Consider the following 22912-nt stretch of genomic DNA (forward strand, 5'->3'; position numbering starts at 1 on the left):
TGTGGCTCATAGAAATTGTTTAGGAGGGCTCTTGTTTTTTCAATTTTCTGGAAAAGCTTGAGGAGAACTGGCAACAGGTCCTCTTTAAATGTTTGGAAGAATTCACCGGTGAATCAGTCTGGACCTGGTCTTTTTTTGAGGGGGTGGAGACTTTTGATTACAGTTTCAATATCCTTGATATTACTGAGTCTATTCAGGTATTCCAGGTCTTCTTTGTTCAGTCTTGGGAGATTGTTGGAGTCAAGGAATTCATCCATTTATTTTAGGTTTTCTTGTTTTGTCGCATACAGACTTTCAAAGTAGTCTCTGATGATCTTTTGAATCTCCTTGGTTTCTGTTGTGATGTCCCCTTTTTCATTTCTGATTCAGTTTATTAGGGATCTCTCTCTCTTTCTTTGTGAGTCTAGCTAGTGCTATGGCAATCTTGTTTATTTTCTCAAAGAACCAGCTCTTGGTTTAATTGACCTTTCGGATTATTTTCTGTGTTTCCATGTCATTAATTTCTGCTCTAACTTTTATTATTTCTTTCCTTCGGTCAGGTTTGGTTTCCTTTTTCTGGTCCTTTTCTAAGATCTTGAGCTCTGAAGTCAAGCAATCTATGTAGGTCTTTCCTTCCTAAGGAATGCTTGCAGAGCTATAAATTTTCCACTTAACATGGCTGTAGCTGTGTCCCATAGGTTTTGGTAGCTCATGTCTTCATTCTCGTTTGTTTCAAGATATTTCTTGATTTCTTCCTTGATTTCCTTCCTGACCCACTACTGTTCAACACCGAGCTGTTTAATTTCCAGGTGTTTGCTTTGTTCTCCGTGTCTGTGTGTGACACAGGAATGACAAGAGTGGGAAAACTAGTCTTGTCCTTAATCTTAGAGGCAAAGTTTTTAATTTCTCCCCATTGAGAATGATGCTTGCTGTGGTCTTGTGGAGAATGGCTTTGACTATTTAAAGGAAAGTTCCTTCAATGCACATTTTGCTGAGTGTTTTCATCATAAACGGGTACTGGATCTTGTCAAATGCTTTCTCTGAATCTATTGACATGACCATATGGTTTTTATCTTTTCTTTTATGTTTAAAGAATTTATATATTACCTCAGTATATGCAGTCTCTCCTGTCACACATAACAAAGAACTTGTCAGTCATCTATTGTGCTACATATCCTACGAAAATGACTAGGAATGAGTAGCTTCATTCACTGAGAAGCTCAGCATGTAAAATATAGACACTTCCTATTTGAACTACTTTTAAATACTTCTGAATTACAAAGACTGAGTACCTAGATTGCCTTTCTCAGTTCCGTATACTTACATTTTTAGCATGCAGTTCACTTCCATTCAGTATTTTCTTTACTTGATCTGATGAAACAAAACTCTGACTTGATTTTCAACTATTTATCTACTCTCTCTGTCTCTAATATTTGAACTTTTGTTATTTAATAAAGTTAACAATACCTAATATTAATTTTTCTCCATACCATTTGCCCAATATCTACATGTTGTAGAAACATAAATTTACCCTTTGTTTCCATGTCCTAATTGATTTCTCAATCTTGCATTGATACATAGTACTCTATGAACTGTTCTTAAAAATTTCTAATTTATGTCAGTCTTCTGTACTTAATCAACATCTGTACTTAATTCTAAAACTTTTCCTATCTTCTTGAAAATCGATTGTCAAATTTTTTTACACTACTTAATTCTATTTTCTTTTTCCTTAAAAAGTGGTCCTGGACTGGAGTGATATTACAGTGGGTAGGGCGTTTTTCTTTCAAATCCCAGGAGCCCAATAGGGTCTCCCGAGCATGCCAGGATTGATCCCTGAGCACAGAGCCAGGACTAAGCTCTGAGCACCGCTGAGTGTGGCCCAAAAACGCCCCAAATAAAGTAAAATAAAATAAAATAAAATAAAATGGTCCTTTTTTTACGATATATGTTTGTGGACTTCAAGTGAGAGAGAACATTTGGTATATGTCCCTCTCCTTCTAGACAACTTCACTCATCATAACACTCTCCAGATCCATCAACACACTATAGATAATTTTATTAATCGGGAACTTTAATCATTTCATCTTTTCTTATACCTGAGTAGTATTCCAACATATATATAATATGCTATATATGTATATGTATAAAATATACATGTATAAGTGTGTGTTTGTGTGTCTTTCCAAATTTTTGGCTATTTTAAGAAAATATAAAATGAAGACCAAATGTAGCAGAACTGAGGAATTATTTACAGAACTGAGCTTACTACAGTGGCTGAGGAGGGTGAGGGCTTGTATGGGAGTGGGTGTGGAGACTGGGGCAATGAAAGTGGAGACAAGTGGACAATCTAGTGTTGGAACGTTGTATGATTAAAACCCTACCATTAATAGTATTGTAAATTACAGTACCAAACATTTAAAAATTTTTCTTGCTTTATTTCATGACTTTTGCTTAGCCACTATTCTAAACTGCCACTAGCTACTCACTGTCCATTTTCATCTTTCCTTTCTTCTTAATCTACATTCACTTAAGCAGTTTTCATAACTTCAAGTGCCATATATAATCTTACATACAAATTTAATCTATAACTCAAATTTGTGTTATATATCTAGCAAATCACTATTTCTCTTATATTCATTCTTTCTGTTAGTAAAACCATTTGTCAACCAAGATCCTATGTGAAATATATGAAAATCAATTATGTTTTCTCTATGTCACTTATCATTCCTACTTCAAAATCCACTATATTTGTAAGCACACTTTTCTGAATGAACATATAAAGTATTTTCCATAATACATGTTTTTTCAGTATCCTATAAGATTTCCAATATGGACCATTATGAAAATATTTCTTACTTAATTGGATTTTAAATTTTTTATACTTTTGACTTTTCTATTGAATCACCATGAGATAGAGTTACAAAGCTTTCATGATCATGTTTCAGCCATACAATGGTCCAACACACATGCTTCCACCAGTGTACTTTCCCAGGACCAATATCCCCACTATCACTCCCACCCCCACCTCTACTCCCCGAAAGCTGCCTCTATGACAGGCACTTTTCATTTTCTCTCTCTTTTTTTGCAATTCATTTTATTTTATTTTACTTACAATAATAATAAGTCTCTCAATGAGAGACGTTACTGGTGCCTGCTCGAACAAATCGATGAGCAACGGGATGACAGTGACCCAAGTGACCCAGTGACATTTTTATTATTGAATCACCATGAGTTACAGTTACAAAACTTTCATGTTGAGTTTAACTCTTTCTCTCTCTCTTTTTGGGTATTATGGTTTGCAATACACATACTGAGCGGCCCTCAGATTTAGTCTTTTGCCCACTTTCAGCACACATCTCCCATCAAGAGAGATCCCTTCTAACCACCATTGTCATAGTAGTTTCTAATTTATCTCAACTGTCCACTCCACAAGCCCCTGCAGCAGGGTTCCAACAGTGAACCAATCCTCCCCCTTGATTCTACTGTCCGTGGGTGTTAGTTTCAAACTGTTTTTTTTCTATGTATCACAAATAAATGCAGTCATTCTATGCTTGTCCCACTACTTCTGAATTATTTCACTCAATATAGTACTCTCCATGCCCATCCAGTTATAAGCAAATTTCATAACTCCATTTTTCTAACAGCTGAATAGTATTTCATTGTGTAAATGTATCATAGTTTCTTTAACCAGTCATCTGTTCTCATACATTCAGGTTCTTTCCAGATTCTGGCAATTGTCAACAGTGATGCAATAAACATACAACTGCAGATGTCATTTCTGTTCTGTTTTTGCATGTGAGGCTATATTCTCAGGAGTGGTATTTCAGAGTCATATGGAAACTCAATTTCTAGGTTTCTGAGGAATGCCCACATTGTTTTATAAAAGGCTGTATTAGTCAGCACTCCCATGAATAATGAATGAGAGTTTCATTCTTCCTGCATCCCTGCCTCTACTCATTGCTCTTGTACTTTTTGATGTGTGCCAGTCTTTGTAGTGTAAGATGATATCTCACTGTTGTTTTGATTTGCATCTCCCTGATAATTAGCAATGTAGAACATTTTTTCCTGTGCCTCTTGGACATTTCTATTTCTTTATATTTTGGTTAGTTTTTGGGTCACACCCAGCGATGCACAGGGGATACTCTTGCCTCTGCACTCAGGAATTACTCCTGACGGTGCTCAGGGGACCATGTGGGATGCTGGGAATCGAACCCGGGTCAACTGCTTGCAAGGCAAATGTCCTACCTGCTGTGCTATCGCTCCAGCCCCTCTATTTCTTTTTTGAGGAAGTTTCTGTTCATTTCTTCTCCCCACTTTTGATGGTGCTGGAAGGTTTTCTTGTAAAGTTCTACCAGTTTCTCGTTGGTCAGTGGGATTTCTTTAATCTTTAAAGATGCCTTTAACATGTCATGGAAGGTTCTGCCTATGGTTTCCTATATTCACATTATGGATTCAGGTATGATATTGAGGTATTTAATTCATTTTTATCTCACTTTTGTGCCTGGACACAGAGGTCTAAGTTTATTTTTAAAAAAATTTTGCTTGTCGCTGTCCAGTTTTCCCAGCGCCACTTACTAAAGAGGCTTTCCTTGGACCATTTCACATTTCTTACTCATCTGTCAAAAATTAAGTGATTAAATATTTGAAGGTCTGCGTCAGTATATTCTACTCTATTCCATTGGTCTACAGGTCTATCTCTGTTGCAATACCATGCTGTTTTAATTACTATTGCTTTGTATTATAGTTTGGAATTGGGGAAGGTGATGCCTCCCATCTTCTTTTTTCCCAAGGATTTCTTTAGCTCTTGATGAGGGTTTACTGTGCCATACAAATTTCAGTAGTGTTTTGTCTATTTCTTTGAAAGATATCATGGGTGTATTTAGGGACCACGTTGAATCTGTACAATGCTTTGGAGTGTCAAAATTGCCATTTTGACTAAGTTAATCCTGATAGATCAGTAGGTGATAAATCTTAATTTCTCATGTCTTCTTTTATTTCCTGAAGTAGAATTTTGTAGTTTTCTTTGTACTGGTCATTCACTTCTTTCTTTAGTTCAACTGATTATGAGGTACTTGCTTTTCTGAGTCACAATTGTGAGCGTGGTTGTTTTTTGAATACATATTTCTTCTTTTTCATTATTTGCATATAGGAAAGTCATGGACTTTTGGGTATTGATTTTGTAGAATGTCACTTTACTGTACAAAACTATTGTTTCTAGGAGCTTTTCTATAGAGTCTTGAGGATTTTCTCAGTATAATATCATATCATCTGCAAATAATGATAGCATGACTTCTTCCTCTCCTATCTGGATGTCCTTGATAATTTTTTCTTTCCTAACTGCTATGGCAATTACTTAGAGTACTATATTAAATAGAAGTGGTGAAAGTAAGCAGCTTTGTCTTGTCCCCAATCTTAGAGGGAAGGCTTTTATTATTTCCCTATTGAGAAAAAAGCTTGTTATGGGCTTGTGGTAGATGGCTTTTACTATGCTTAATAAAGTTTCTTCAACTCCCATTTTTTTGGAAATTTTATCATAAATAGTTGGATCTTGTCAAATGCTTTCTATGCATCTATTGCTATGATCATATCATTTATATATATATATATATTTGATATGGTGTATTATGTTGATTGACTTGCAAGTGTTAAACCATTCTTATATCCCTGGGATTAATCCTACTTGGTTTTGGTACATGACCTTTGTGATGAGCCATTGAATTCTATTTGCTAGCAATTTGTTGAGGATCTTGGTATCTGTGTTCATACGGGATATCGTCCTGTTATTCTCTTTTATGTGGTGTTTCAGTCTGCTTTCAATATTATGGTGATATTTGCCTCATAGGAACTGTTTTGAAGTGTTTTTTTTTTCAATTTCATAGAATAGCTTGAACAGGATTGGGAGTAGATCTTCTTTAAAGGTTTTGAAAGAATTTACTAGTGAATCCACCTGGGCTTTTGTTTGGGCGGAGACTTTTGATTACTATCTCAATTCCTATGATACTGATAGGTCTGTTCAAGTATTCCAAATCTTCTTTGGTCACCCTTCGAAAGTTACAGGAATCCAAGAATTTATCCATTTCTTTGAGGTTATCATTTTTCATGGCATAAAGTTTCTCAAAGTAATATCTGAATATCCTTTGAATTTCTCTGGTTTCTTTTCCTTTATTTCTTATTCTATTTATTCTTTGTTCCTTTCTTTATGAGTATTGTTAGTGGTTTATCGTTCCTGCTTATTTTCTCAAAGAACCTGCTCTGTTTTATTAATCTTTCAAATTGTTTAGGGGGACTCTAGTTTATTAATTTCTGCTCTAAGTTTTATTATTTCCTTCCCGCTGCCTGGTTTGGGCTCCTTTTGTTAGTCATCTTATAAGAGCTTAACTGTGAGGTTATAATAATATGTGGACCTAACCAATTTATACCTTTTTCCTTCCTGATGTAACTTGTAAAGTTATAAACTTTCCTCTAAGCACTGCTTTTGCCGTATCTTATAACTTCTGGTAACTTGTGTCTTCATTCTTGTTTGTTTCCAGAAATCTTTTTGATTTCCTCTTTGATTTTCCCTCTAAGACATTGGTTGTTCAGTAGTGAGCTGTTTAATTCCAAGTGTTTGGTTTGATTTTCCATTTCTCTGTGTGATTCATTTCTATCTTCAGTGCATCGTGGTCTGAAAAGCTTGTTGATATAATTTCTCTCTTTTTAGTTTATGGAGGTATGTTTTGTGGCCTAACATGTGGTCAAGCTTGGGGAATGTCCTGTATGCACTGAAGAGGGGATGGAAAAACTGATTCACATACAAACTTACCCCCTCTCTTTCATTTTTCTGTCAAATAAAGTATATCCTTGCTGAGTTTTAGTCGGTTGATCTACCCAGAGGAGATGAAGTAATGTTGAAATTACTAATTATTATTGTGTTGCTATAAATGTCTTTCTTTAAGTCTATGAACAATTGTTTTAATTAATTTGCTGGTTCCTAATTAGGTGCATATACATTTAGGAGTGTGAGTTCTTCCTAATGCATAAATCCCTTGATCATTAAGAAATGACCGTCACTATCTCTTATAACCTTCATTCTGAAGTCTATGTTTTCTAAGAGAGATTATTGTTATGTGGTTTTGTTCATACAAAATTCTTGAATACACTTGTTTTTTGTTGGAACTGAAGTTGGCCAGAAGATTGTTGCTGTGTTGTGTTTGAGGTGGCCAGAATGTTTTCCAGAAAACTAGATAATGAAGGTTGGAATGGAAGTCTAAGTTGCTGGCAGTGGAGAATATAACTGCGGCTGCACAGAAGGCCATGCCCCCTTTTGATGAGGCCACGCCCCCTTCAGTGGAGGCAACACTCCAGTCAGTCAGTCAATCCCAATGTTAATGTCCGCTTTATGGGGATTCACAAGTACCTGTTAGTGGGGACCTGCGATGATCACGCAGACGCAGAGGGCTCAGGTGAAGGCGATGCCTGTGGCTGGGAAGCCCCAGGCAGTGGATGTAGGGGATGTAGGGCTGGACGGGAGGGGAATTCTTATGTTTTCTCTCTTGATTTCAACCCAATTTTCTCTTGATATCTACTGGCTTATTTTGAGGCTCTTTTGGCTTTTGCTATTGTCTGAAGGTTCTCTGCACCTCATCTTGGAGCTCACTGATTCTGTCCTCAGCAGTTGTTACTCTGATGCTGTGGCTTCCCAGTGGATTTTTCACTTCACATACCACGATTTTCAGACCTGTCATTTCTGCTAGTATTTTCACTTGTATTTTCCTCATTTTTGCTCTCATATCCTCTTGTATTTTATTGCTGTGATCCATTGTTTCTTTGAGCTCCTTATGCACCCTTAACAGTTCCATTCTAAATTCCTTATCCAAGAGAGTATAAAGCTCATTATTACTCCCTGGTTCATCTAGGCTAGCAACTTCACTCACTAAGCCTGGTGAGTTCATGCATTTAAAAGGAGTGTGTCTATATCTCAAATTTCCCTATTCCTATCATGTATGGGACACCTGTCCTTGGATTTCAGGCCCACTCTAAGTGTTGTATAATCTAATTTTGAGAAACTAAACTTAAGTATACCTGCAAAGAGTCTATTTCCAAACAAGATATTCACAGGTGCCAAAAATTAAGACTGACAAATACGTTTTTGGCAGCTACTTTTCACCCACCATAATATTATATATGAATATTAATATAGTCAATTATACTTGTATATATTAATTTGATTATCCATTTACTTAATAAATCCTTAATGAGTACAGTATAAAATTTATGTCTAAACTATAAATTCCACTCATTCATGAATTCAACAGTAATTGTGGTAGGAACTATAGATGTGAAGATGAGTCTGGCAGATATTTGTTTTATAAGTGACAGAGTCAAAAGACAGTAAAACTAGTAATTTCAAATGTAAGGATTTCAAGGATATCAGCCAGGATGGGAGATGGTGCCAAAAGTAGATAATGGACCAAACATAATGACATCTCAGTGTCTGTGTTGCAAGCCATAATGCCCAAAATTAGTAGAGAGAGATTATGGGAAATATTTTCTGCCATGGAGGCAGGGAAAGGGTAGCAAAGGGAGGGCATACCAGAGGTTATCGGTGGTGGGGAATGTGCACTGGTGGAGGGATGGGTGTTTGATCATTGTGTGATTGTAGCCTGAACATGAAAGCTTGTAACTATCTCACGGTAATTAAATAAAATAAAAAATATATAGGAACTATGTAGTGTAAATATTTTGCCTTGTCAAAATATTATACTGAGGGTCAGAGTGTAAGTGACTGGTTCTTCACACACAAAAAGGGTACAATTCATTTTCTAAGGTTATCTTTTATCTCTCATGCACTAAAATGAACTCCATGCTTTAATATTTGTACTTCTTTTTTGGATGTAAAGGTTTGGTTCACATCCGGCAGTTCTCACGGCTTACTCCTGGCTCTGAACTTAGGAATCACTCCTGGTGGGGCTCAGGGGAACCATATAGTATGCCCATGATCAAACCTGGGTCAATCATGAGCAACAATTAGTTCACACTTTCTGAGTCTATGAATCCTCCTCTGGAATATACTTCCCCTCCACTAGTACTTGTTCTCTAAGATAAAGTTAAGTGCTGTTATTTCTGTGAAACTCTGTTCCCATTACCCCATCCCAGTTATTTCCTTCTCTTGTATCTGTAAAGAACTTCTTTCATATTTTTGGAAGTCATTAAATATACTATAATTATTTATTTGCATACCTGCTTCTACAAACAAAAGGACACTATTTTGTCTTACTTAGTACCATTATTATTGTAACTGTTTCTCCTGGAGTAATTTTAGGCCAAACATTTGAACCTCTTACTTGTTTTAATGTTAATAAAAATATTAGTTACTAGTAATAAAACCTCAGTAATAAAAGCCACAGCCACGCTCAAGGTCACCCTCCAAATTTTTGGACAAGTCTTATGCATGAAGGAACAGGGAGAGGAATCCAGGTGTGCGGGACCTGGGAACGAGATCGCCAAGGCTGCTCGGATCAGGACTGGGCCTTTTCCACCCAGATTCTCCATTTTCCAGTAGCTAGGCAGTCACACCCAGAAAATATTCCCGGCGCTGTGTGATCCCATCAACGGCCAACATCCCGACATCTGATAGCCTAGTTCTCCCTCTTGGAGAACCTGACAAGCTACTGAGATTTTACTGGCCACACAGGGGAGAGCCTGGAAAGCTCCCTGTGGTGCATTCATATGCCAAATACAGTAACAATGGTGGGTCTCATTCCCCTGACCCTGAAGAGCCTCTAATGCAGCACCATTGGGAAGGACAAGTAAAGAGAAGCTGTTAAAATCTCAGGGCTAGGATGAATGGAGACGTTACTGGGCCCACTTGAACAAATCGATGATCAACGGGATGACGGTAATACAGTGATACTTTGAATAAAAGCTCAGCTCACTAAAACTTATTCAAATAATACATCCAAATTGTTACCATTACCTTTTTTTTAGTGCAGAATATTTTGGAAAGGAATCCTTGAAAGATTTAATTAAAAATAAATTATGAGTTTTTTAAATTCACTAATTCTATTGAGATTGATATATCCTGTGTTACGATCCAAAACAGTGTTACAGCTGTCATGATGAATTAATAATGACTACACAGAGATAAAATTAATTTAAAATCCTTTTTATATTTAATACCCCCCCAAAGCTTCTAATAAATCTTAATATTCTCTACTACATCTGTAATCTTTCTATGTGTAAATAAAGTATTAAAACCCCTCAAATATTGCATAGAATTTATATGCTTTTCTTCAGTTTGGATCACACCTAACAATGCTGAGGACTACCTCCTGGTTCTGTATTTAGGGATCACTCCTAGCAGTACTCAGAAAAAGTTTTTAGTAAACATTATTAAAGGACCATATGTAGTGCCTGGGATCAAACTATGGATAGCTGCATGCAGAGCAAGTGTCTTCATGCCCATCCTAGCTCTGGCCCTACTGTCTGTAGCACTGGCATAGCACTGTAGCACTGTTGTCCTGTTGTTCATCAATTTGCTCAAGTGGGCACCAGTAACATCTCCATTGTGATACTTGTTGTTACTGTTTTTAGCATACTGAATATGCCACAGGGAGCTTGCCAGGTTCTGCTGTGCAGTCGGGATACTCTCGGTAGCTTGCCGGGCTCTCCAAGAGGGACAGAGGAATCGAACTCAGTTCAGCCCCGTGTAAGGCAAATGCTCTACCCGCTGTTCTATCACTTCAGTCTGGCTCTATGTATAATATTATTTTCAGGCTGACTAAACAATTACTGGAAAAAGTATTAAGGCTTAAATGTTGTATTGTTTGATTTTTAAAGTGTTGCCTACTTGTAAACACATTTTCTCCAACTTTCTTATTCAATTTTTATATAGGTAAGTGGGAAAAGAGGTTTCTTTAAAACTAGATTTTTTTTGAACTAGACAAATTAAATGTACTAAAATAATATAAGTGAATCATAAAAAGCCTTGATGAAGAAGCAAAAGCAATCAACTTAGCAGAAATGATCTACTAGATTCATCATATCATTAGACTAAGACAATTTTTATTGATGCTATACTTTTAAAAACTTTTTTTCTAGCGGTTTAGAGTAGCAAATCAAATTATTTTCTTCAACCAAACTGCTTTGGTGATATTACTATAATGCCAAGTTTCTCTCAGTTCACTGACAAAAATAAACTAAATCTCATAAAATGTTTAGGGCCAAAATGGTAGTACAATGGGTAGGGTGGTTGTCTTGCATGCAGTTGACTTGAGTTTGATCCCTGGCACTCCATATGAACCCCTGAGCCTGCCAGAAATGCATGAGTGATCCCTGAGCACAGAGATGAAGATGTCCCAAAAACAAAACAAAAGTTTAGTTAGTAGACTTTATAATTTGCCTCCAGTGTCATCTGAAACATACAAAACATAATATAGCAAATGGTAACTTTAAAAACTATAAAATTCATTTATGAGTTAGCATTTCTTACTTTTGAGAGCTCTGTGAATAGTAATTGAAACTAAGAATATGGGGCTGGAGCTATAGCACAGCGGGTAGGGCATTTGCCTTAAACTCAGCCGACCAAGTTCTATTCCCAGCATGGTCCCCTGAGCACCACCAGGAGCAATTCCTGAGTGCATAAGCCAGGAGTAACCCCTGTGCATCACTGAGTGTGACCCAAAAAGAAAAAAGAAAAGAACTATTACAAGCAAAAAATAAATAAAATAAAACTTAGAATATGTAATATTAGCTTCAGTTTAGAAATAATAGCAGTTATAATATTTTTAACTATGAGGTTAATATCCCTCAAGTGAGATAGGTTTTACTTCACATGCAGTGAATAGGACTCTTTCAATAAGCATCACTCGGTATGGGAAACTAAAGGTTAATCAAGTCTCCGTGGGCCTTAAAACAGATTTTATCGTTATTTATTAGTCAGTCCTTTGCCCTTTTCCTGATTGCTCTCCACTTAGGAGCTGGGAGAATGCAGTCTGGCGGGAGGTAACATTCTGGTGGAAATTTACCAGTGAACAAGATATTTTTTATTTCCAGAATAAAGGTGAAGTAATCTCCCCTTACAAAGATTTTTTTACATTCTATAAGTAAATGTCTTTTTCAAAAGTGCAACCTCCATCCAATTTTCAGAGTGCTCCATGAAATGAAACGTCCTCCAATAACCTGCTTTGATATAAGGCAGCTTTTTGGTTCCTTATATTACCTAAACGTCATGAGAAAGCTAAGATATCCCTAATGTCCCTAACAGCTTTCATACATTTAGTGTTTAGGGGCTTGTTAAGAAAAATATAGAGTGGCTGAGCAAAAGCTTTGTTTGCATTCATTTGACAGCTAACAAAAGACATATATTTTTTCTAAATGATCAAAGCTAAAGGTTTACATTTAAAAATAATTGGAGAAAAAGGAGGCGGAAGAAAAGGCTTATATGGAAAGAATAAAGTTTTTTTTTTTAAAGATGAATTAACTTTTGAAAAACAAATGGAAGATAAGAAGAACTGATACTTGTACAAGGTGCAATACCTCATTTTTACTTATTTGTGGCCATGAATCTTCTCCAGAGACAGGATTTACGGTAGGTTCATTCTTCATTTCTCTCCTGGGAGTAGATCCACCATAAAGTGAAAATTTATGGCAGACTCATTTTCCATGAATTTTGCCTTTCACAAGACAAAGAAAGCTCTGAGATAATGTTTGTCTGCATCTCATTATTCTCGAATGTCTTCAGTTTCTCTTGATGCTCAAAGGTCTTCAGTTTTAAATAATCGTTAGACTAGCTCTGGCATTATAAGAGGATCAACACAGAGGTTACCGAGAGGGTGAGCCCCATTATTGACAAACTATATTACTGTAGACTTGTTTTTTCATTGTATCAGTCAGCTTTTGATATAAGTTGAAAGAAAGGACGAAATTTCAAAGACCTGCTATTTCAAGGCAAGTGAGTTTTAGATAACCCTGAAGTTATTACATCCTGAGGCCAGAGCGATAGTACAAGGGTTAAGGTGTTTACCTTGGTGTGTGGTTTGATCCCCTGCACCATTTATTGATCCCCCAACCACCACCAGATATCACTTCTTAGCACAGAGCTAAAAATAAAAGAAAAACATTGCATTCTTTTTCTGAATGAAATATCCTTTATCTATATTACTTTTCTTAGAAATATTCTTTATCTATTTTACTTTTCCTAAACATTGCTTCTTGCTATTTCAGCCAATGCTCACAGGAATATAACTTAAGTTACACCCTAAAGAAACAAACAAATAAATAGAAACAACAATGACTGTCACCTGGGTTCTGAAACAAATACACTGTCCCGGATGATAAGGTAATCCAAATATAATTAAGACAGCGACTATTTTTTCCAAAAGTTCATTGTGCTAGTAACGGTTTAAATGTAAGTAAACACAGTGTCAATGAAAGTGTTGCAGGCAGAGAAATAGGGTTTGTCCTGGTCATGTGTAGTGGAAAAATACAGTCCAGAAACCGAATCAGCTCTAAGGTATGAAGACCTTTGAGACATCTGAGTCCTTTGAGATGAAAAATTTCAGGCTTGGAGCATGATAAAACTATCTGGGAACAGCTATTTCACAGCTGGAACAAAGGCCATGCTAAGAATGTTAAAGAAAACCATTAAGAGCTCCAAGGTTTCTCTCTTGGCAGTCACCTTACCAGCATATTTAAGGAGTCAGTTTCTGAAAATTGTATATAAACTAAGCTAGCATTTTAGTTTAAGGTGGCATTTCCCCATCATCGAAAGTGGCCCATATCTCTGTCTCAAATGTATAACTTAAGGCAAGTAATCTCCATCATGAGAATTTGCTGCAGATATCCCTGACATATGCATCCTGCTTTATTTTCCCTCCCACTGTGGGTGCCTGCATGCTCTCTTGAGCAGGAAACTATCTTTCCATTCTTTCACTTTCTGAAAAACTTATCTTTTGAACAATGTTTTAATTTAATTAAGTAAAAAATCTTATTGATTTTTGAGGCAGAGGAAAGGGACATGAAAAAAGCAATCCCATTCACAATCGTGCCCCAGAAAATCAAGTACCTCGGAATCAGCTTAACCAAGGAAGTAAAAGACCTTTACAAAGAAAACTACATAACGCTACTCCATGAAATCAAAGAGGACATGAGGAAATGGAAACATATACCCTGCTCGTGGATAGGGAGAATCAATGTTGTCAAAATGGCAATACTCCCTAAAGCATTATACAGATTCAATGCGATCCCTATAAATATACCCATGACACTCTTCAAAGAAATGGATCAAGCAATCCTAAAATTCATATGGAATAACAAACGTCCAAGGATAGCTAAAACAATTCTTGGGAAAAAGATGATGGGAGGCATCACCATCCCCAACCTCAAACTTTACTACAAAGCAGTAACAATTAAAACAGCATGGTACTGGAACAAAGGCAGAGCCGTAGACCAATGGAACAGGGTGGAATATCCCTACACACAACCCCAAATGTATGACCATCTAATCTTTGATAAGGGAGCAAGAGATGTGAAATGGAGCAAGGAAAGCCTCTTTAACAAATGGTGCTGGCACAACTGGACAACCACATGCAAAAAAATGGGTTTAGACCTTGACCTGACACCATGCACAAAAGTCAGATCAAAATGGATTAAAGACCTCAACATTAGACCACAAACCATAAGGTACATTGAAGACAATGTCGGCGAAACCCTCCACGATATTGAAGATAAAGGTATCTTCAAAGGTGGCACGGAACTAAGCAATCTAGTAAAAACAGAGATCAACAAATGGGACTACATTAAACTAAAAAGCTTCTGCACCGCAAGAGATACATTGACCAGAATCCAAAGACTATCCACAGAATGGGAAAGGATATTTACACAATACCCATCAGATAAGGGGTTGATATCAATGGTATATAAAGCACTGGTTGAACTCTACAAGAAGAAAACATCCAACCCCATCAAAAAATGGGGCAAAGAAATGAACAGAAACTTTACCAAGGAAGAAATACGAATGGCCAAAAGGCACATGAAAAAGTGCTCTGCACCACTAATCATCAGAGAGATGCAGATCAAAACAACCATGAGATACCACCTCACACCACAGAGACTAGCACACATCCAAAAGAACAAAAGCAACCGCTGTTGGAGAGGATGTGGGGAGAAAGGGACCCTACTTCACTGCTGGTGGGAATGCCGACTGGTTCAACCCTTCTGGAAAACAATTTGGACGATTCTCAAAAAATTAGATATTGAATTCCCATTTGACCCAGCAATACCACTGCTGGGAATATATCCCAGAGAGGCAAAAAAGTACAATCGAAACAACATCTGCACATGTATGTTCATCGCAGCACTGTTTACAATAGCCAGAATCTGGAAAAAACCCGAATGCCCCAGAACGGATGACTGGTTGAGGAAACTTTGGTACATCTATACAATGGAATACTATGCAGCTGTTAGAAAAAAGGAGGTCAAGAATTTTGTAGTTAAGTGGATGGGCATGAAAAGTTTCATGCTGAGTGAAATGAGTCAGAAAGAGAGAGACAGACATAGAAAGATTGCACTCATCTATGGTATATAGAATAACAGAGTGGGAGACTATCACCCAAGAACTGTAGAAATAAGTACCAGGAGGTTGACTCCATGGCTTCGAGGCTGGCCTCACGTTCCGGGGAAAGGTCAACTCAGAGAAGCGATCACCAACTACATTGTAGTCGAAGGCCATGTGGGGGAAGGGAGTTGCGGGCTGAATGAGGGCTAGAGACTGAGCACAGTGGCCACTCAACACCTTTATTGCAAACCACAACAGCTAATTAGAGAGAACAGAAGGGAATGCCTTGCCACAGTGGCAGGGTGGGGTGGGGGGGAGATGGGATTGGGGAGGGTGGGAGGGATGCTGGGTTTACGGGTGGTGGAGAATGGGCACTGGTGAAGGGATGGGTTCCCGAACTTTGTATGAGGGAAGTATAAGCACAAAAGTGTATAAATCTGTAACTGTACCCTCACAGTGATTCTCTAATTAAAAATAAATAAAATTAAAAAAAAATCTTATTGATTTTCTGTGGTTTGCAATATTATTACTAATAAACATGCTCCATTTCAACACCAAAATGATCTTATTTCACTTTATCTCTCTTCATCAAATTATTTTCTGTGAGGGAAAGCAATGAACCTCTGCATGAATAGAAGTTATTACTAAATTTCCTTTTGTACATAGAGAAATTTTTTGCTTCTAGCCTGATTTCCCTGACACCCCAAGACATAAGGTAGCAGGGATCATTTCCCACACTAGGCACAAGAAGTATCACCTGTTCTCACAAAATGAAAAATTCCCACCACATAAAAATTAATCAAATTCTTAAATAAATTGGAAATGGGAATATGACTTAAAAGGCAGAGCCCATAAACTGGTATGTTTGAGACCCTAGGTCTGATCATAAGGTTTCCTGAGCAATGCTGTGTGATACAGCTCTGCTGGTTCTAAGTATCACTGGGATATCAGGGACACCCAGACAGACTGATCATCACTATGAGTGACTTCAGGACACCACCAGCACTGCTGAGTCTGCTGTCTATCAAAAAGTAATGGGAGAAATTTTCTGCCATGGAGGCAGGGGGAGGGTGGGAAAGGAGGGGTATGCTGGGATGATTGGTGGTGGGAAATGTGCACTGATGGAGGGATGGGTTTTTGATTATTGTATAATTGTAACTCAAATATAAAAGTTTTCAACTGTATCTCATGGTGATTCAATAAATAAAATAAAATATAGTACAAACATAAAAAATTGGTCCTTTTTGGAAGGATACTTCAGCATTTTGCATAAAATAGTTTAAATAATCATTCTTTTTAAGTTGTGTGTACTTTGGGGCACATACTTATTTGGAAGAGGTGGAATTGATTTTGAAGAACTAAAGATGTCATCAACATTATGGGTCCAATAGCAAAAAAGAAAAAGGAAATTTTTTCTCTGAAGTCTGGCAAAAGACAATGACAGTGATTGCAGAAACTATCATTAACCATATTATTGGAAGTCACAACAGCAGTTAGGCAAGTAATAAAAATTAAAAAAATTAAATTGGAAAAGAATAATGTAAGCTATTTTCAGATCATATAATTATATACAAAGAAAAATTTAAAGACTTCACAAAAGAAAAAATTAGGAGCAATCAATCAGTAAGATAAGACATATTTTAAAAATATATTCTATTGCTAGATATAGAAAACAAACTAAAAGTTTAAGAAAGCAAGAAAACTATCACATTTACAGTCGAATCAAAGAAAAAAACACAGCTAAGGACATCAAAGTCACTATCAAAATAAAACATATAAGTCACTATTGAAAGAAGAAGAAAAAGACAATGAAGTGAAAAAGTATTCCACGTTATAGACTCGAAGAACTAGCATTATTTTAGGATAGGATTATTGTTTTAATGTCACTGTCACTGTCATCTCTTTATCCATCAATTTGCTCGAGTGGGCACCAGTAATGTCTCCATTGTGAGACTTGTTGTTACTGTTTTTGGCATATCAAATACGCATGGGGAGCTTGCCAGGCTCTGCCGAGTGGGCGAGATACTCTCGGTAGCTTGCCGGGGTCTCCGAGAGGGGCGGAGGAATTGAACCCAGGTCGGCCGCCTGCAAGGCAAACACCCTGCCCACTGCACTATCACTCCAGCCCAATTGGTTTAATAGCAATATTAAAACAATGATCCTACACAATTATTCTGACTCATTGAAATTCCTATTAAAATTGCAATGATATTCTTTAAAGAACAAATTACATTGGGATCCTGGAAATAAAGAAGAGTCATTTTGTTCCCTGACTTTAAAGTATACTATAAATGTATATTAATAAGAACCAATAGTAACTAGAATAAAAGAAAAATTCTATTCCATTCAGATGAATGGAATAGAAACGAGCTCAGAAATTAAACCATAGGAGTAAGGATATTTAATTTATTTCAAAGATGCTAAGAGCATGAAATGGAACAATTGGTATTGGGAAAACTGGTGTTGACACTCTGAAATAATAGAAATGAATCAATATTGCACTCCAAAAACAAAAGTTATCTCAAAATGGATTGATTGCAGATGTTTGATTCAAATACGTAAAAAGAAAAAAAACCCACAAAAATATAAGAAACACCACTGTGTTGTTGGGTGTTGTATGCTGACATTGTAGACTTAAAACTCATACTTACATTCTTTAACAATTACTTTAATTGAATTAAAAATTATTCGGTCTTTTACTTTTATTAAAGTGGTAATTTTTCCTTTTCAGTAATTGTATTAATTTTGTTGCCTGATCTCACCACATATATTCAATCCCTCACTAATGTTTTTACTTGCTTTATGTATGCAGGAAATTTCTTCCCCTCTTTGTTTCATTCTCTGTTTGACAGTAAAACTTTCTCTTACACACAATTTTAATGTAAATGTCCTTTTATTCGTGCATATTTTCTACTCTTTATTTTTTGTCTTTCATTTTGCATATGACTGCTTACAATAAAGTCGGTATTACCTCTTTGGCAAATGACAGAAATTTTAGTCCTGGTATAAAGGAAAGGAAGAGGTGGGGTATTGTGGAATTCACAAATATAACTAGGGACTGCAATTATTTCATTATGGCAAAGTCTTTACTTTTTGTCATCTCTTTGTTAAATTTGCTATTTGGGATCTCTTCTTTCACTGTCCCATTGTAGCCTCTATCTCATTTTGTAGTATGTAAACAACATTCAAGATTTATTTCTGGGTTAGAAATGCAGTTCAGTAGTAGAGCATCTGCCTTATATTGCATAGCTGAAGTCCTCTGTCAGATCCCTTGCACCACAGAACAAACAACTTTAACATGAATCTCACTCATGTTTTATAAGCCACTTATTATAGTTAGGACAAAATTGGCATGATATACCCTCTATTTAATCTCTTTTTAGAGGAGTAAGTTTTCTGAGGATAGACTTAGAGAGATCAGTGATTTGGAGAGTGAGTTATAGAAAGGGAGAAAATTTTCGTCTTCATGCAGTTATGAGTTTTATCTTTTTGTTAGAGGAGAATTAGAATATAGAAATATGCAAAAATTATTATCAAGATGAAAATTAATTAAATTAAGTTAAAGAACACTTTATGATAATATTCTGAAGTAATTTTAAAAAATATAACATACAAATAAGTAAAAATAAATCAAAAATATTTAATATTTACTTATTTTGGATTGTTCTCTAATATAAACGAAAATTGGGTTATTGAGGCAGGCCAGAGCAATAGTACAGCGGACAAAGCATTTTTCTTGCATCTGGGTTTGATACCTAGCATCCCAGATGGTCCACCAAGCTCACCAGGAGTGATCCCTGAACTCAGAGCCAGTTAGCAAACCCTGAGCACTACTGGGTGTGGCCCAAACACAAACAAAATCTGTTGGTTTATTGGTTATTTACTTTTAAGACACAAATATATGCATTAAGGAAAATAAAACACAAAATGCATTCAAAATATTTGGTGAAACGTTCTTACCTTACTGATTTTCAGATTTTACATAAGAACTGTTCTATCTTTGCAATGATGGCACTCTCCTCTGAACAATAAATTAAATGTATTTATGCCCATCTTCCTCTACAAATACTGTATTACTTTGAGTCATAAAAACGGATTGTAGAATATATATTATATGTAATCTAATATAATATATAATGGCAAATACTGGGAATTTTTTCATCAGCAAACTGGAATGCTGTGAATCAATAACATCAACAGAAGACACGCAATCTCTTTCAAAGAAATTAAGAAATTTAATAGAGGGGCCAGCACTACAGAGGCTGCTTTAATTATGTATGTGAAAAATTGTAGTTCTATATGACTTCCATAAATAAGAACACTAAGCTAGTTATGTTACAATTAAAAGGTCACTCAACCAATCAACAAAGATATTGTACCAATAAATTTCTAGGTGTGACACTATTCCTGCCTGGCCACATTTTCTATCGCATAAGTTTTGACAACAATTTGGAAATCTGCCTGCTGCAATAGATTTAAGTCTGTTACTTTTGACCGGGCCATATAGTTAGCTATTGCACCACTAATTGGATAAGTTACAAATCATAATGGCAATTCTGACATGTTGACCTCTATGGCTATTTCCCACAAGTAGAAATCATTTCTAACAAACTATGTATACAACTCATAGCTTATCACTGAGCAGAGCTGCCTAGAACTAAAAAGCAGTCTTGATGTTTATAAAAAGAAAAATAGGGACAGAGACATAGTACAGGGGTTAAATTTCCTGCTTGCATGTGGCTGACTCAGGTTCAATCCCTGCCACTGCATTTGGTCCTCTGAGCACCACCAGTAGTCATTCCTGAGTACAATGTCAGGAGTCAGCCCTGAGCATTATTGGATATGGCTCCAAACAAAACATGGTAAACTTTTCAAAATTATTAATGATATTTAAATATAGCTATGTGATCAATTACAATGACTGATTGTAGAGTATAGCTGAAATAAAATTTTGAAGAAAAAGTGTTTTCTACCATTTAGTTATAGTATTTTTAACAAAATTAAGCATTTATTGCCAGTTACTTATCTATGTATATGTGTGAGATATAATAAAGATTTTTTCTATCAACAATAGCTGCCATTTGGGGCCTGAAGAGATAGTACAGTGTGTAAAGTACTTGCCTTGCATGTGGTCAACCTGGGTTTGGACCCTGGAACCCCATATGATTCTCCAACCCCAACCAAGGAGTATTCCCTGAGCACAGAGCCAAGAATAAGCCCTGAACACTGATGGGTGTGGCCTGAAAAACAAAACCCAAAACAACAAATGACATTCTAAGACTCTAGGTTTATTTTGTGTTTTAGATGGATTATATCCTCACTAATTCCTGAAATTATCTAAGTAAAATTATGGTAACTTTATAGACAGATAAAAAAACACTTATATGGGAGATTATTTGTTCAAGGTCCAAGAGTTTCTGAATTTTGGAGGTCAAGCTTAAATGAAAGTCTTAATAATTTATTAAGATAATAAGTAATTGTTAACTTAATTAAAATGAGCTCGTAACTCATTTTCTATACTTGCTCATAATATAACAGCTAGAATTGTGCCCTGTGAGTTTCCTTAATGACTAAGAGTCAGAGTTTGGGGCCAGAGATAGAATACAGAGATTTAGGTGCTTGTCTTGCACATGTCTCTTCCACATTTGATCCTGGGCACCACATATGATCCTTTAAGCAACTACAGGAATGGTATCTAAACACAGAGACAAAAGTAAACCCTGAAATACAGCAAGATTTGGCACAAACTACCATCCTTGAAGTATTCATTTTGGTGTCTTTAGTCTACCAGTAGATGAGTTTAACCTTCACTACTACCTAAATATTGAAAATATTTATATTGCTTATATATGGATTTGATTATTCTGGGCACAGTCTATGACTAATTTTTCTCACTTTTCATAATATTTTTAAAAAGTTTATCCACATTATACCTTATAGCTGTGCTTTATTCGCCATTTTTAGAATTCGATTTTCATTGCAAATTTATGTTGTGTATACTCAACATAAAATTTGCCATTTTAATTGCTTCCTATAGCCAAGTTCATCAGTGTGTGTGTGTGTGTGTGTGTGTCTGTGTGTCTGTGTCTGTAAAGAGAGATATATTTTATTGAATAAAATTTACTTGGAAAGACCTGAAGGATTCTGCCATTTCACCCAGTCCACATCCACAGCTTCTGAACACAGCTCAATGCTACAACCAATCAGGTGAGATTAATCTCAAACCTCCAGAGCCAGCAATGGTATAATCTTCAAAACAAGGAATAGAGACCGGTATATAAAAGTTGTGAGACTTCCAGTTTATACTTTGACATATAAAGAGCTTGTAAATTTTCAATCTCAGGAAAAGTGGGCTGTAGTGAAGTGTGGAGAAACTAGAAAATACAAAAAGCCATGGCTGAAATCTGCTCACAGGTTTAAGTGTAAGTTGCAGAAATCATACTGATAAAAAAAAAAACATACAACTTACATCACAATTTTGATGAATTGTTGGAAGTTGAATGTGAATTTCAAATGAGAGTGAAAAACTCCTGGGGCTAACAATGTTGAAAGGAGTCTCCTAATCTCACAGTGTCACGAATTTTACTTTCATGAACCTCCAATAAAATTGTAAGCATCATCCACTTCTGGTTCCGGCAGAGTGAGAGGAAGAATAATCATTGTGAAATGTTTCTAGACTGCTTTATGTAAGGGTCTGCTTTTTTCTTTTTCTGACTTGTTCGTTTTGGGAGCTCCACCTGATAGTATTCTGAGGACCATCCAGTATGCTGGGAATTAAAGCAGGTTGGCTGAGTGCTGCACTATCTCTCCAGCCCACTCTTTAAAAAAATATTCATCAGAGCCTTATCTATTTGAGGGATAGACAAATATAAATTCCTGCTCTACTTATCCTTCCTGTACTTAGTGGGTGGGGAAAATCAGCCAGTGAAGAAAGCATTTGTAAAGATCATAGCCTTGAGACAGGACCACAAAAAGATTTAATATACTCATAAAATTATTGAGCACTTCTTCCCTATCACACCTTACCAGAAGAACACCAACAGGGTCATAATATAATAGTAGTGAAATACAGATGACTTCAAGATATGGAGTGTCATTGAAGAAGAATACATGGCTCTCATCCCAACAGCTACAGAAGACATGAAAATTAGCACTGCTTCTACAGAGACTAACACAAAACTTTATTCTAAAGATCTATTTAACATAGTTCTTATGTCAGAAATATGGTGTCTGATTTTTCAAGAAATTATAAAGCATGCCAAAAGGCAAGAACACAACCTTAAGTAACAGAGCAGTTATTCTGGAGTGGGTACAGGGTTAAGGCCTTTCTCTGCATGAGAAAAATCTCTTAATTTTTTTATTGAATAAATATGAAGTACTGTTACAAAGAATTCATGT

Source organism: Sorex araneus, chromosome X (assembly GCF_027595985.1).
Source record: "Sorex araneus isolate mSorAra2 chromosome X, mSorAra2.pri, whole genome shotgun sequence".
In the NCBI taxonomy this organism is placed as follows: domain Eukaryota; kingdom Metazoa; phylum Chordata; class Mammalia; order Eulipotyphla; family Soricidae; genus Sorex; species Sorex araneus.